Consider the following 15,250-nt stretch of genomic DNA (forward strand, 5'->3'; position numbering starts at 1 on the left):
TAAGTTGTGATGTTTTGAGTAGCAAGTTTGTAGTGTCTGTGAACTAGTTAGTGCTAAAAGCTTGATCTTGGTTTATAGGTATCCCAAAAAAGAGACTACGTTTGTACTAGGTTAAATACTAGTTGTATAAGTACTTAGGGGTGTGTGTGTGTGTGTGTGTGTGTGTGTGTGTGTGTGTGTGTGTGTGTGTGTGTGTGTGTGTGTACCCACCTTGTCCCAAGCACCATACACAATGGATCAATAGTAGGCCCATTGTGAATGGGCGTACTACCTAATTAGAGAAATGAGGTTTGTGTGGTTGAAATGTAAGCCAAGCAAGTCCTTTGAGAAAGAGATTTTGTGATTTTGTTAACTATGTCACTTCTCTTGAATCCATTAAGGAAAAATTTGTGGATAAGTATCTTAATATCTTCCCATGCTAAGAGGCAGTTAGAAGAGGAGTATACTATCAAGTATAGGAGGTTGATGCAAGTACTAAGAGTAACTTTATGTGGTCGATTACTGTTTTTTTTCTTTTGAATTCAATGGGTGGGATATCTAATAGGTCTCTCTTCCAAGTAAGCCGTGTAAGGTTTCTAGTTTTTGAAACTTTAGAAATCATACAAAGCATATCAAATGAATCTAATGTTAAGAAAACAATGTAGAATTGTCCAACCGTGGAAAATATTGGTATTTTTGGAACCGTAATCATGATTTACTATGGTTAGGAATTTTCAAATTTGAATTTCGATAAAAATTAGCAGAGTTATGGCCTCCGGAAGTTTACACTCTGGATTAACTTAATTAAATAAATTGTAAGGTATCATTACTGCTAAAGACTTTTATCCTGAACTTCATAGATATTTACAAATAATTGGAGATATTTTCAAAATTAATCATGAAAAGGTGTGTATCTGGGGGGCTGTGTGGGACAGTGATGAACTTGCTCATGCTGGATTTAGTCGCACGTGGTGCTAGGGGAAGGCTGGGGGCTGGCATGAGTGCAAGAAACTGCCAGAATCAGCCTAGAGGACCTAAAAACCTATAAATAGTCCCCCCCTCTTCACAAAAAAAAATCAGACTCGGAGTCCTAGCCATTTCTCTCTCACCTAGAGAGAACTCTACTCAAAAATTACTAGACATAAAAGACTCTAGTTGATTAATCCACGGTAATTAGTTTAATCCCTTCTTAATTAGCAAGATTATGCTACTTTACTTATATTTTCTTAATTAATCAAATTAATGAAGAAGATTAAACTTATTTACACTCTAAATTACTCTCCTAATTCTTAGTTTTGTGTTGGTTACTTAGATTAAGATTAGGCATATCAATCTAATTAATTAGTAAGCCATATTAGGACTGAAATTAATCATTTTAATCATAAATTAATTATAATTATACTAATTAAACTTAAATTAGTATAAGATAATTATCACAATTGTATCAAACTATCAAGACTCTAGAAAAATTATCTCTTAATATTTTTGATTAGTTTATGTAATTAATTAAGCAAAAATTATCTATTTTAATTAAAAAAACTGATGGAAAATCTATTTAATTAGCTCAAAAATTATTAAGTTAATTATTTTAGTTAGAAAATAATTAATCTAAGTATTTAATTAAGCTGAAATTAATTATTTTTAGCCATAAATTAAAGGGAAAAATTAAACAAACATGTTAGATAATTATGTGTTATTTATCATAGTTAGTTTACATGTCAAAGAAGTCATGATAATTAGTTTAGCCATAGAAAATTAATTTAGCTTATTATCTTAGTAAAAAAAGAAAAAATTGAAGATAAATTAAAGGGAGAAATTAGTAAATTAGATTAGATAGCTTTGGGATAATTTTTGGAGTTAGAATACATCATCCATAGAAAATTAGAAAGCTGTGACAATTAGCTTAGCCATAGAAAATTGATTTAGTTAATTATCTTAGTTAAAAAATCCTGTTTTTGAAGATAAATTAAAGGGGGAAATTAGTAAATTAGGTTACATAGCTTTGAGATAATTTTCAAAGTTATAATACATCATTGAGAAGCCATGATAATTAGCTTAGCTACAAAAATTTTGTTTAGCTAATTATCTTAGTTAAAAAACCTTGTTTTTGAAGATAAACCAAAGGGGAAAATTAATAAATTAGGCTAGGTAGCTTTGTGATAATTTTCAGAGTTATAATATATCATTAAAAAGCCATGATAATTAGCTTAGCTATAGAAAAATAATTTAGCTAATTATCTTAGTAATAAAACCCTTTTTTGAGAGTAAATTAAAGAGGGAAATTAGAAAAATTAAATAGATAATTGTATAATAATTATCAAAGGTAGAAATTACTGTTAAGAACTTTGGATAAATAGGTCATGCCTAGCGAAATAGTTTTAGAAAATTCAAAAAATTGTCCCGTTTCCACTGCGAGACAGGACTACGTCTCCTTCTGCGGCTATAAACCCAAGCCATTGTCAATGGTAAAAGTATATTCCCTGGATTCTTCTTGTTTAGAGACTCTGATTTTTACTAGGCCTAGAGACCTGTCAACGATCCCATCCCTCTTTTTGGTGTCGGTGGGTTGGGGAGCTCTCAAGTGGTATCATAGCGTGAGCTAATAAGGTCTTGAACCTAGGGGGAAAAGGTTGACAAGATAGAGTTTTAATAAGTAAGTTTGCAATTATAATTGTAGTATATTTTGAAATGAGAATTTTCCTATCAATACAGGAAATTGTCCGCTAGGCTTACCGGAAGTTTATGATCTTCAATATCATGTTCGAGGCTACTTGCAAATCCAGTAAATTCCTATTTTGCAAAAGCATCATGCAATTATTAGATGAAATGTTTTCTCCTCCTCCTTACGGGGAGAATCAGCTAGTCACAGCTTGGCAAAAGTCTCTTGATTGATGCGAGACAGATAGAGAAATTGGCACTAAACTTGAAGAGACTTAAATGGGCCGAAACACTTCAAACCATCAAAGTTTTCCTTTTCAGCAAAACTGAAGATCAGGATCAAACTATTACTATAGATGGGATAGAGGTGTCTCAGAATCAGTGGGTATTTGATCAGGTAGCTAAAGTTATATACCCAGGTAGAATCAGACCCATGAGGGTAGGCCCTAAGTTTAGAGGACCAAAAGAAGTTAAATTTTTGATCCCCTGTCAGACCCACCGGTAGTTAAGAAGATTTTGGTATAGAGTATTACCATCTTGTACATAGTATGAGTCCATTTTGTACATAGTATGAGTTAGTGATTGTATTAACTCTTGTATATACCACGGTTTTATGATAATGACATGCTTTGTGTAATTCAATGGAATGATTATGGTAATTGCTGGATTTATGTTTTCATTTAAGTCTGAAAGTATATACATAGATCAGGCTACCATCAAATCCAAATTAAAGAAGCAGATATTTATAAAACCGCATTCAATATCCAAAAGGCATTATGAGTTCATAGTGATGCCTTTTGGTCTTACAAATGTCCCGGCTACCTTTAATTGACTCATGCAAGATATATTCAGAGAATATATGGATAATTTTGTATTGGTATTTTTTGATGATATATTGGTATACTCCAAAGATGAAAAGAACATGAAGGCCATGTACGTAAAGTACTTCATCTTCTACGCCAACATCAATTGTATGCTAAGATGAGTAAATGCGTGTTCTTTACTTCTGAAGTTAGCTATCTCGGATTTATTATAAACCCTGAAGGAATTTCTATAGACCCCGCAAAGATCAAGGACATAATAGATTGGCCACAACCCAAGATGGTCATTGAGATTCTAGGATTCTTGGGCATTATAGGATGATATAGAATCTTCGTCAAAGATTACGCAGTCATCACCGTGCCCTTGACTCAGCTACTTAAAAAGACAGCCAAATTACATGGGAAAAAGAGCAGGACTGCTTCCTCAAATTAAAACAAAATCTCACATCAGCCCCTGTACTCAAACTCCCTGACTTCACTGAAGAGTTTGAAGTAGTAAACGATGCCAGCGGCCTTGCTATAGGAGGAGTTTTAAACCAAGAAGGTAGACCAGTCACCTTCACTTCTCAGAAATTGAGAATCCATGAGCTGAATTATTCAACTCATGATCTGGAACTCCTAGCCGTCATCCATGCTCTCAAGCTCTGAAGGCACTATCTTTTAGGGGAGAAGTTTTTGTTAATCACTGATCATCAAAGTCTGAAGTGGATTTTTTCTCAAGCAACACTCAACCTGAGGCAACGTAGATGGATAGAACTCTTACAAGAGTATGATTTTGAAATAAAGTATAAACCAAGGAAGGAGAATGTGGTTGATGATGCCCTTAGCCGCAAGGTTTTTCTTGGGGCCATTTCCACAGTCAACAATCCCATTCTAGACAATGTTAAGGAAGCCTCCCTGGAAGATGAGTTTTATCAAAAATTCATACAGGTTATCAATCAAAAGGACCTAAAGGGGAAAGAGAAGGACAGAATCAAGGATTATTCACTTAAAGATGGGCTTCTCTATTACAAGCATCGACTTTGCATTCCTAAGAGTTCAACCTTGAAGGAGTTAATCATTTATGAAGGACACAACGCTCCAGCAGCCGGCCATCCTGGCTATGCAAAGACCCTTAATGCCATGAGGAAAAGTTATTTTTGGCGAGGTATGAAGGAGATATACTTTGCTACATCAAACAATGCCTTTCCTATCAAAGGATTAAGGCTGAACAGGTAATGATGCCAGGGAAACTTCAACTTCTTGACATTCGTTAAATGAAGTGGGAACTCATTAGCATGGACTTTGTAACAGGCCTTCCTACCGTTCAAGGAGGTTATGACTCCATTATGGTGGCAGTGGACATGCTGACCAAAGTGTCTCATTTGATGCCTGTGAAAACAACCTACACTGCATCAGACATAAGCCGTCTATTTGTCAAAGAGATCTTTAGATTACACGAACTTCCAAAAAGAATAGTCAATGACAAAGATGCAAAATTTACTTCGAAATTTTGGAAAGCTTTATTTGAAGCCCTAGGTACCCAACTATGTTTCAGTTTAGCATATGAACCTCAGACTGACGGTCAGACAAAAAGAGTGAATCAAGTTATTGAAGACATCCTTAGAGCTTACTGTAGTAGAGAACACCGGAAATGGATACAATTTCTTCCTTTGGTGGAATTCGCCTATAATTTTTCATTCCATAAAAGCATTGGGATGTCATCTTTTAATGCACTTTATGGGCATGAATGTATATCATTTTCTGACCCCACTACAAGACTAGAAGCTTCAAAACAAATGCTAGAAGAGATGGACGCCCAAACTAAGGCCATACGACAGAACATTCCAGCAGCTAAGGACCGCCAAAAACATTATGCTGATAAAAAACGGTATGATCGGTTTTTCAAACAAGGGGATAAAGTATTCCTTCAGGTTCGGCCAAAGAGAAGCAATCTATCCTTGGGAAAATTCAAAAAACTTAGCCCCAGATATTGTGGACCTTACGAAGTGATAAAGGTAATCAGTGATCAAGCTTACAAAATGAAGTTACCTGACCACCTCAAGGTCCATAATGTATTCCATATCAGTCTTCTAAAACCTTATATTCCAAACCCCAATCACACTCTAGACGACGAACATATTGTGATGCAGAAACAAGGAATTCTTGAACTCCAACAAGATTGTATTCTCGATACTAGGGAAAGAAGTCTGCGAAACAGAGTAATCAAAGAGCATCTAGTAAAATGGAACGACTACCCTATTGAAGACGCCACATGGGAGGACGAAGTATCACTTCTCAAAGATTTTCCCACGTTTGGTTGAGATGAGGACATCTCAATTCCTTAAGTTGGGGTGATTGTAAGGTTTCCAATTTTTGAAACCTTAGAAATTGTACAAAGCATAATCAAATTAATCTATTGTTAAAAAAACAATGTAGAATTGTCCAACCGTGGAGATTATTGGTATTTTTGGGACCGTAATCATGACTTTACTATGGTTAGGAATTTTCAAAACTGAATTCCGATAAAAACTATCAAAGTTATGGGCCCTGAAAGTTTACACTATGGATTAAGTTAATTAAATAAAATGTAAGGTTTTAGTAATCATTATTGCTAAAAACTTTTATCCTAAAAGTTCTTAGATATTTATAGATAATTGCATATATTTTCAAAATTAATCACGAAAAGGTCAAAAAATAGAAAAAATCAATTTTGTGTATCTCGGGGGACTGTGTGGGGCAATGATGAACTTATCCAGGCTGGATTTAGCAGCAGGTGGCACTAGGGGAAGGTTGGGGGCTAGGCTGGGGGCTGGCTTGAATTGCAAGAAACTGCCAGAATCAGCCTAGAAGCCCTAAAAACCTATAAGTAGGTTCCCCCTCTTCACAAGAAAAATCAGACTCGGAGTCCTAGCCATTTCTCTCTCATCTAGAGAGAACTCTACTCAAAAATTCACTACAGGAAAAAATTTAGTTGATTAATCCATGATAATTAGTTTAATCCCTTCTTAATTAGCAAAATTATGCTGATTACTTATATTTTCTTTATTAATCAAATTAATTAAGATTAGTAAACTTACTTACACTCTAAATTACTCTCCTAATTATTAACTGTTTGTTGATTACTTAGATTAAGATTATGAATATCAATCTAATCAATTAGTAAGCCATATTAGGACTGAAATTAAGCATTCTAGTTATAAATTAATGGTAATTATACTAATTAAAATTAGATTAATGTAAGATAATTATCACATTTGTGTTAAATTGTCAAGATGTTAAAAAAATTATCTCTTAATTTTTTGATTAGTTTTTTAATTAATTAAGCAAAAATTAGCTGTTTTTAATCAAAAAACTGAAGGAAAATCTATTTAACTAGCTCAAAAATTCTTAAGTTAATTATCTCAGTTAGAAAATACTACTAGGAACACAAAGTAAATTACTCCTTAATAGATAATTAATCTAAGTATCTAATTAAGCTAAAATTAAATATTTTTAGCCATAAATTACAAGGGGAAACTAGAAAAACATGTTAAATAATAAACATGGAACATATAACACACAAAAGGACTAGGGCATCCCATGACCATGAGACTGGGCCTAGTCGTAGGCCTACGGAGGAGAGTCTTCAGGCACGAGTGCAGCAACAGCAGATGGCTGATCAGTCTCAGGTGGGTTTCCATTTATTCACATAAGTCTTTAAATAGCTTAAAGTTCTTTTATAAATTAGCATTGCATACGTAAGAACTAGAAAGGAATAACTACCTGAAAACGGAAGGTAACTTCCAAGAAACCAACGAGCATTGTTTGTTAATAGGAAAGAAATGTTTGGGCTAAGACTGGTTGACCTTGGAAAGGACTGTTTGATCATCCTTAAGACAGCTTGTCTCAAGACACCTCTGATTCCTTGGAATATTTTATTCCAAGTGATGAGTAATGATGGCGAGTCAGCCATGGATGAGTCGGTTACCTCAGTGCACATGGAGTCTTTACCCCATTCTTGTCTATGTTTGTGGATATTACTTATGATATCGTTTTTAACTTAGAGGAACCTCTCGATTCTTTGGGAAACCGGTTGGCGTATGGGCGCCCAGATTTTGGGTGATGACTTTTTCCACCTCGATTTTTATAAATAAGGAATGGGTGTTGTTTTTGCACCCCTATATATGTGATCTTGAGACAAGCCAGTATTGTTCATAGTTACTTCAGATTGACACTACCTTGTCTTAAGTTTAAAGATGTCTGTTTGCTAAAAGATTGTTTTCAATACTGCTTTCAAGGGCTGTTTTAATGAAACCCTGTTACGAAAGATAAAAGGAATCATTATTTTAATTGTGGTAAGAACGTGGCAATAATTAAATAACAAAGTAACATTTATGATTGCGGGGTGGTAAGTGGGGATTGACCAAGGTTGTCAATCATGGAAGAGTGGACCTGATTAGTCAGGTAACTATGCATTCTCATGCACAAAAACGTTTAGAAAACTTCTCCATTTGGAAGAGGTGTCCACCAGCGGCTGTGCCCTCACACATGTTAGGGGGAAAAAAGTGTTGGTTAAGGAAACCTTAGTCCAAATATTGGAAGTTATAGGGCCGAAACAGCTTTGGAAAATTCAACAAAGTTGTCCCATTTCAGCTGCGAGACAACACTAGGTCTCGTTCTGGGGCTATAAACCCAAGCCATTGTCAATGGTAAAGGTATATTCCCTGGATTCTTCTTGTTTAGAGACTCTGGTTTTTACTAGGCCTAGAGCCCTATCAAGGATCCCATCCCACTTTTTGGTGTCAGCAGGTTGGGGATCTCTCAAGCTGTTGGTCATAGCCTCCTACACATGGGTTATGAAGTGTAATTATAAAGTTAAGGAATTGTATCGAAGTGGAAAAGAAGTTGGTTTTTGTAATAAATCCTTGTCCATAATTTGGTTCAATTTTTAGGCAGTTAGGGTTAATATGATTAATTTCTTCTAAGAATGTTTTATTGTTGGGGCTTAGGATGTCATCCATATATCTATAAGCATGTTTGAATAGTAAATGTATGTTATAGTTTCTTTTGTCACTCATGTTTTTGAGGAACCATTTGTATTCAAAGAAGGCCAAGTATAAATTCCACATAAGAGGTGAGCACGAAAAACCCATGGGAATGCCCAGGCTTTGGTTAAAGCATTGTCCTCCGAAAAGAATAGTACAGTTATCAAGGACCCAAGATATATTTTTAAATAGTTTTTCCTCATTGAAGTGTAAGGGATGAGAGGATTGTGTTTTTTTAATCGATCTAGGTATTTTTTGGAGAGAGAAATGTAGAAGAAACCATTCTTCCTAGCATGTTTAAAGGTAGACTTAATCATCTATAATAGAACATCATCTTTCAATCCTAATTCTCCTTCTAGTAGGGGTATATTCTCATATCATTGAGTAATATCGGTTGTGAAGAGATGGAAAATCTGCTTAGGGAGGTTAAGAGTGACTTTTGTGGAGGTTTTTACTAGCAAAACAGGGTTATAGTGTATTTGGAGATAGTAGGAGCATATTTTTTGTTTGGAAGCACACACAAATTCAAATTATGAAAGTAGTAGGTCAAGACAAAGGGTGATATATTTGGTAATGTTAGTAAAATACCATTTGAGGCATCAGATATCCATCTCAATTTATGCTTATGTAGTTTGTAGGTGGGAAAAAGTACTAGAAGTTTGGTACCTTGAAGAAAATAACCCAATTTATCTAGAAGTTTTGAAATCATATTAGTGACCTCACACAAAGAGGTGTTAAGTGGTGTGAATTCCTTCCCACAAACGCGAGAGTGAGCTTCTTTCCAAGCCAAGTTTTTGCATAAAAGAGTGGGACAATTGGAGCTTTTATCAGTCCTACTATAAACCAGTCCTGTGAAGCTTTTGAAATTCAACAGCCAGTTGTGGTGTGATCCATGAGCTTTCAATAGACAGCCACTTATATGATATGAGTGAGATTCTTTGAAAAAAACATTGTTCAACCAATTTTGTGAAGTCCAGTAGGATTGTCTTCTTCAGTCGGAGAGTACTGACAAGGTCAGTTAAACAGCTAAGTAAAGTTGATAAAGCGAGATATAGGTTTTTAGGAAAAATGAGTATGTGATTAAGTCCTTTAGCAAGGATTTTCCAGACTGTGGTTTTTTTAATTAGATCAAGATTACAAGTGCAGACATGCATGCCATAAGTATCAAAATATTTACAAAAAGGGATATATTTATCACAAGCACAATTAAGAACGGTGTTATGTCGTAAAAAATCATTGCTATAGACTGGATTCTTAATAGATTGTTGATATTTCCAACCAATAAGTACATTATCAAGTATTTCATGGTATTTAAAAAGTAAGTCAAAACACTTACAAAAAAGTGTCTTTGGGTGAACCAAATCCAGAAGTTCTTTTTGAAAAAGACAATGTTCGTAAATATACTCTTTGCAAGAAGTCTTTTTGGTAAGATGCATCGTTCCACATGGGCCAACAACAACCTTCACATCGTAAGTGATCATAAGTCAAGAAGGTGCGGGTAGGGGTGTTTCTTCCTCTTCCCCTAGTATAGCTATGAGATTTTCCTCTATTAAAATTAGAGAAAGAGCTAGGTGTTAGAAATGAAGTGAATGAATTGGGGGTGGCTAGAGAGTTAGGTCTTTTTAGCGTGGGGGAGTCATCATCCTCAATACATGGCTTGAGTAAACTGGTGATAATCTTAACACCTATGTAGTTTGCATAAGTAGTCAAATATGTCCCAGGTTCATCAGATTTCAGTTCTTTAAGGATATCCATCATAAGCCCTCAAAAAATATTGAAAGAAATTTGAGTAGTAACTAATTGTTTAGCTTGGCCACCTAACCAAGAGCAAACAAGGGATAGATGAAAGTCCATCGGCTTTTCAGAGAAGAGCTAGTCCAAATGGTTGAGGATAAACCATTTGAACTAGCTCTTATAGCATGGTCAGACCACATAATCCTAGATTTGCATGATGCTTTAGGGTCAAGAAATTTACATGCACATTTAACATATGGTCAAAAAACATTCCAGATAGATTTTGTGTAGAAGTCAGGATTACTTTTAGCAAACTCCATGTTCCCTTTTGTCCGAATGTATAGACCTGTATTGGAAGAGCATTTGGAATGGTCAATAAGGTTAAGGTTGAAGGGGGACTTTAATGAGTTCTCCTTTGTCTAAAAATGTCCTCCTTTCAAAATCCTGAGTCTACAATCCTCAATTGTGGAGGCAGGAAGATTAGCCAAATAGACCTAGGTCTCACTAAGAATTGGTGCCAAAAAATCTTTGTTAGGTAAAACCCAGAGCTGATGGTCCGCACCAAACAATTCAATTTCAATTTGTCTAGTTGTTAGGAAAGAAAAAACCTTGGACACTTTGGTTACCAATTCCAAGAGATTAGAGTCACTAAGGGAGCAAAGATTGTTTTGAAATTCCTTGACAGCTTCAAGTGCCACACTATCTCTGCAAAAGATACCACCGTTTGAGTGACAGCTGGAGTAGTAGGGATTCTGATTAAAGATGGATTGAGGCTACATAATTTTTTCAAAAAGCTATATAATTCATCCCCAAAAGAAGAAAATAGGGCTAGCTCTTGCTGATATTGTATAGAAAGTATAGGTAATTGGGTTATGTAATGGAAAATCGTATTAACCCCATCTTTGGAGTCCTTCTCCGAGGTAGCCAAAATCTTGACCCAATCATTGAAAGACAGCATGTGTAAGATAGATAACTTTTTATCTGAGGTAAGAGCCGAATCATATATCAATTGAGAAGCGTCCAAAATGCCAATATGTCTGAGGACAAGAGAGGCTGACACCACAGATAGGGGCTCAAAAGATAGTTCCATGCCTTGCAAGAGAGCAAGGGTCTACAATAGACAAAATTATTAGTAAGCCATGGATTACTTATGGTAATATGTAACATAGCATTTGGCCCGTTGAGCAAGAAAAGGTCTAGTTCTAATAGCCAAGGATTTTTTGGGAGATTGGTCTTTTAGGTGAAACCTAATTTGTTCTAGAATCCTTGTATGCTTCTCCAAGTCGTAGTTTACTCTCATGCGAGCTGTCAATTTAAAATGTTTGTGATCCTGAAAGAAAAAATATATATAATTAGTCATGTAGGTTGGGCCTACAATCCTTAAATCGGCAAAGGCAGAGACATAACATCCGTGAGCAGGTATCGAGAACATTAGCCTATGAAGGACCACCTAGCACCAGCCAACCAAACAAGGAGCTATAGGCAATGGGTCCAACTCAAAACTAAGATTCAAGCTAGTTTCCAAAGCCAGCGTCCTGGTTTTTCCAAAAATAATGGAAAAACCTTATGTATAGGACGTGTGTGTGTTTAGCTATTTTTTATTCTAGTATACAATGATAATGACTCATTAAAGAAGTACTTCCCAAGTAGTAGGAGCAAGTGTAATCAATGGACAGACATTTGCTTTAAGCCAAAAAATTTCCAAGAAAGGATAGAGTCCTCACCTGCATCCATTCAAACAAGACAACAGATACATTAGCCTTGGATGTGTTTTATAGGTGTCAATGGACTATATCATTTGTTATCCATGTCCAACTTACAATGTTTTTAACTTTAAAAAAATGTCCAAAAGAGCTCATATACTCCAAATTCTTTAGAGTATTTTTAGATTTTAAGGAGATAGTTATACATATGGTTTATATATAGCCCCATTTTTTTAATAGATATCATTATACATATCATTTTGATCAAAATTCCACCACCCCTTCTGATCCAAGTGTCTTAATACCCAAATCGGCATAAGAGATCCAATCCTTCAATAACCTTGCAGAGAGTGTCCAATCCAACCTTATATTTTTCACGATTTAAGACCAGTAAGACATCACGGCAGAGTGTAGTCTACCCAAAGCAGAGATAGCCGAAGCTAGGACAACAAGATATAGCATCCAAGGTACCACTTGTGTTCGGCAAAAAATATCTTCAAGTTTTTAGGGCTAAGAGGAAGGAAGTAATGCTAAACCCTCCAAATAACAACTAGTTTAAGCTTGATAATCAGATCAGTACTACATTTCTTATAGCTACAACATACTTTTGTAAAGTAGAAAGTTTTATGATGCTTACTCCTCATTGCATCATTGATACTTGGTCAGAACAAGTGAACACCGTTCATATAAAAGGCAAAAAAAACTATAACCCATGTAAAAGAATCCAACTTAGATGATAACCCTAATGAGCTCGTTATGGCAAAAAACCAATCACAACTGACAGTTTATAAAAACAAAAAAAAACTTTATCATTGACAATCAAATACACTGAAAACATATTTTTGTATCATCTTATTAGTCTCTTCCTTTTTCAAAGAGGTAAACGGGATGCGATATCCATAAAATAAAAAATTATGAACAGTACGTGTTCGAGGCATCACACTCCACCAGTTTATGATTCTCCTAAGTCATGCTTAACAAACTAGGTGGTAACCTCCTTATTGTGAGGATTGTTGTGAAGCAAACGAATCAACTAATTTCCCATACTCCCAATAACTTAGGTGCCCTGTTTTTTTATGCAATGAAATTCTTATGCAAAGCTCACGGAACAGAACAGATAAATAGATAAAGTAACTAGATCATTAAATCATGAGCTATGTACCATAAAAAACCCGTATTATGTCAACCAGATTTCATCAAAAGGTAAACACCAACCTAAGAGGGCTGTTGATACACCTTATAACTGCACAGTTCACAGCTATGCACTCACTCCTCTCTTTCATAAACACACACAAAAAGGAAATCACCACAGCTAAGTGAGGGGCCAAAGCACCCTCACCTCTTATATAGTGATGCAAGGTTTGGTTCTTCAGACTTGCCCAAGGTGGTAAAAGAACCCACGATCCATGTACTCAGTAGGTGCAGGTTTCCAAAAAGAAAATACGATTGCCCCTGCTCGTTAAGAGGGAGAGAGAAGGTAAGATTTAGCGTGGGGTTTCTCTGAGCACGAGGTGTGCTACAATATGTACAAGGGGAAGAGGGCATGAAAGGTCGGGCCAGTTTTAAGAGGCATGACTTCCACGTTCCTTATGCTTTGAATTACAGGTGGGTACCCATAAGGGGAAGAAGGAAAATATTTTCCAGTTTTATTGAGTAAGCAATGCCAAGCCATACGATTATTTGGGTTCTCAGTGTAATTCTTAAGTGTTTCTCTTAAAACTAGTTAAACAAGCACAATTACTGCTAACAATCATAAGTTGTGATGTTTTCAGCAGCAAGTTTGTAGTGCCTATGAACTAGTTAGTGTTGAAAGCTTGATCTTGGTTTATAGGTATCCCATAAAAGAGTCATCTTTTGTACTAGGTTAAATACTAACTGTATAAGTACTTAGGTGCATGCATGCATGTGTGTGTGTGTGTGTGTGTGTGTGTGTGTGTGTGTGTGTGTGTGTGTGTGTGTGTGTGTGTGTGTGTGTGTGTGTGTGTGTGTGTGTGTGAGAGAGAGAGAGAGAGAGAGAGAGAATGGAATGGAATGTGCGGATGCAAAGCTTAAAGGTAACATTAGTCTACTTGAAGAAATTAAGGGCATGCTTAAAATTCTCAAACATTTGTGAGTATTACACTGAAACTTGTGAAATATTTTTCAGTTTCTTCAAAGAGAGCTTAGAATCTAGGCAATATTTTGTAATCTTAAACGATTAAAGATACATTAAATCTTGGTTTTTTGCAAACAGTGTGTGTGTGTGTGTGTGTGTGTGTGTGACAGAAATCATTTGATTAAAGTCCGGATAAAATGGAGTAACAACTGTAGGATAAATTTTAATAGACATTAGGCGCTCCAATTCCTAGGGAATAATCATACCAGAGAGCAGGCAATCCAATTCTTAGGTTATGAATACCCATATCCTGAAAAAAACTATTTGATTGAAATCAGAATAAATTGGAGTAGCTACATTATTATTTAATATTTATCTAATTCCAATTGTTAAGTATGGCACTAGTCCGACCAAAGACTAGTAGGGAAAAGGAGTGTGTGTTTAAGTATGAAAATTCCCTCATAATTGAACCATACTTAGACAATTGTATAAATAATATGTTAAATAACAATATTTTAAAACAAGATGTCATAAAACTCAATTAACATTTCCTTTACACCAATACAACATTTTGTATTTAATGGATAATACAATCATTTAGATCAAACATTTGATCTTTGATCATTACAAATTGATATCTTAATGTTATATCTTTGTGTGTCCACCCTTTGGGATAAGCTTCCACTACATCTACATGGAGAAAGATCTAGCTGTTACCTACATCCATACAAACACATTCAGTTAGAACTGGCTATGTTTGTGTGTATTGCAGGTGTCCACACTGGATCTGGTTGTCATCCATGTCACGCCGATAGACCTAGTTTACAACCTACCCTTAGGATTGATCATTAAGTTGGGTTTTTAAGTAAAATAACCTTCGATTGTTGAATCATGTGTGTCCCAATATTCATTGAGTTTACCCAAAGAAATGATGCTAATGACTACTACCATATATGATGCAGATACCTATGTATTATTGGTATTTTTGGTTCAAAGATCATTGTAGACCTCCTGACAAAAATTGGGCAGCATCTCTCTTGTAATTCGATCAGTATTTCAAATACTCAGTTTATGCCATCTCTCATTAACGAGACCCTCACAGGAGGTTTATAGCTTCATTAATGAAAAAAAACATGTATGTCATGTGTCAAAACCTAGCAATGCATCACATGTCACTAGCACATATAACCATCTTTATAAATTTTTGGTAGCATCTTGTTTGTATCTCAAAAAGGATTCCAAAAAACATATCCT

The sequence above is a fragment of the Adiantum capillus-veneris genome, chromosome 13, assembly GCF_014529385.1.
Source record: "Adiantum capillus-veneris isolate H3 chromosome 13, ASM1452938v2, whole genome shotgun sequence".
Classification (NCBI taxonomy): Eukaryota; Viridiplantae; Streptophyta; class Polypodiopsida; order Polypodiales; family Pteridaceae; genus Adiantum; species Adiantum capillus-veneris.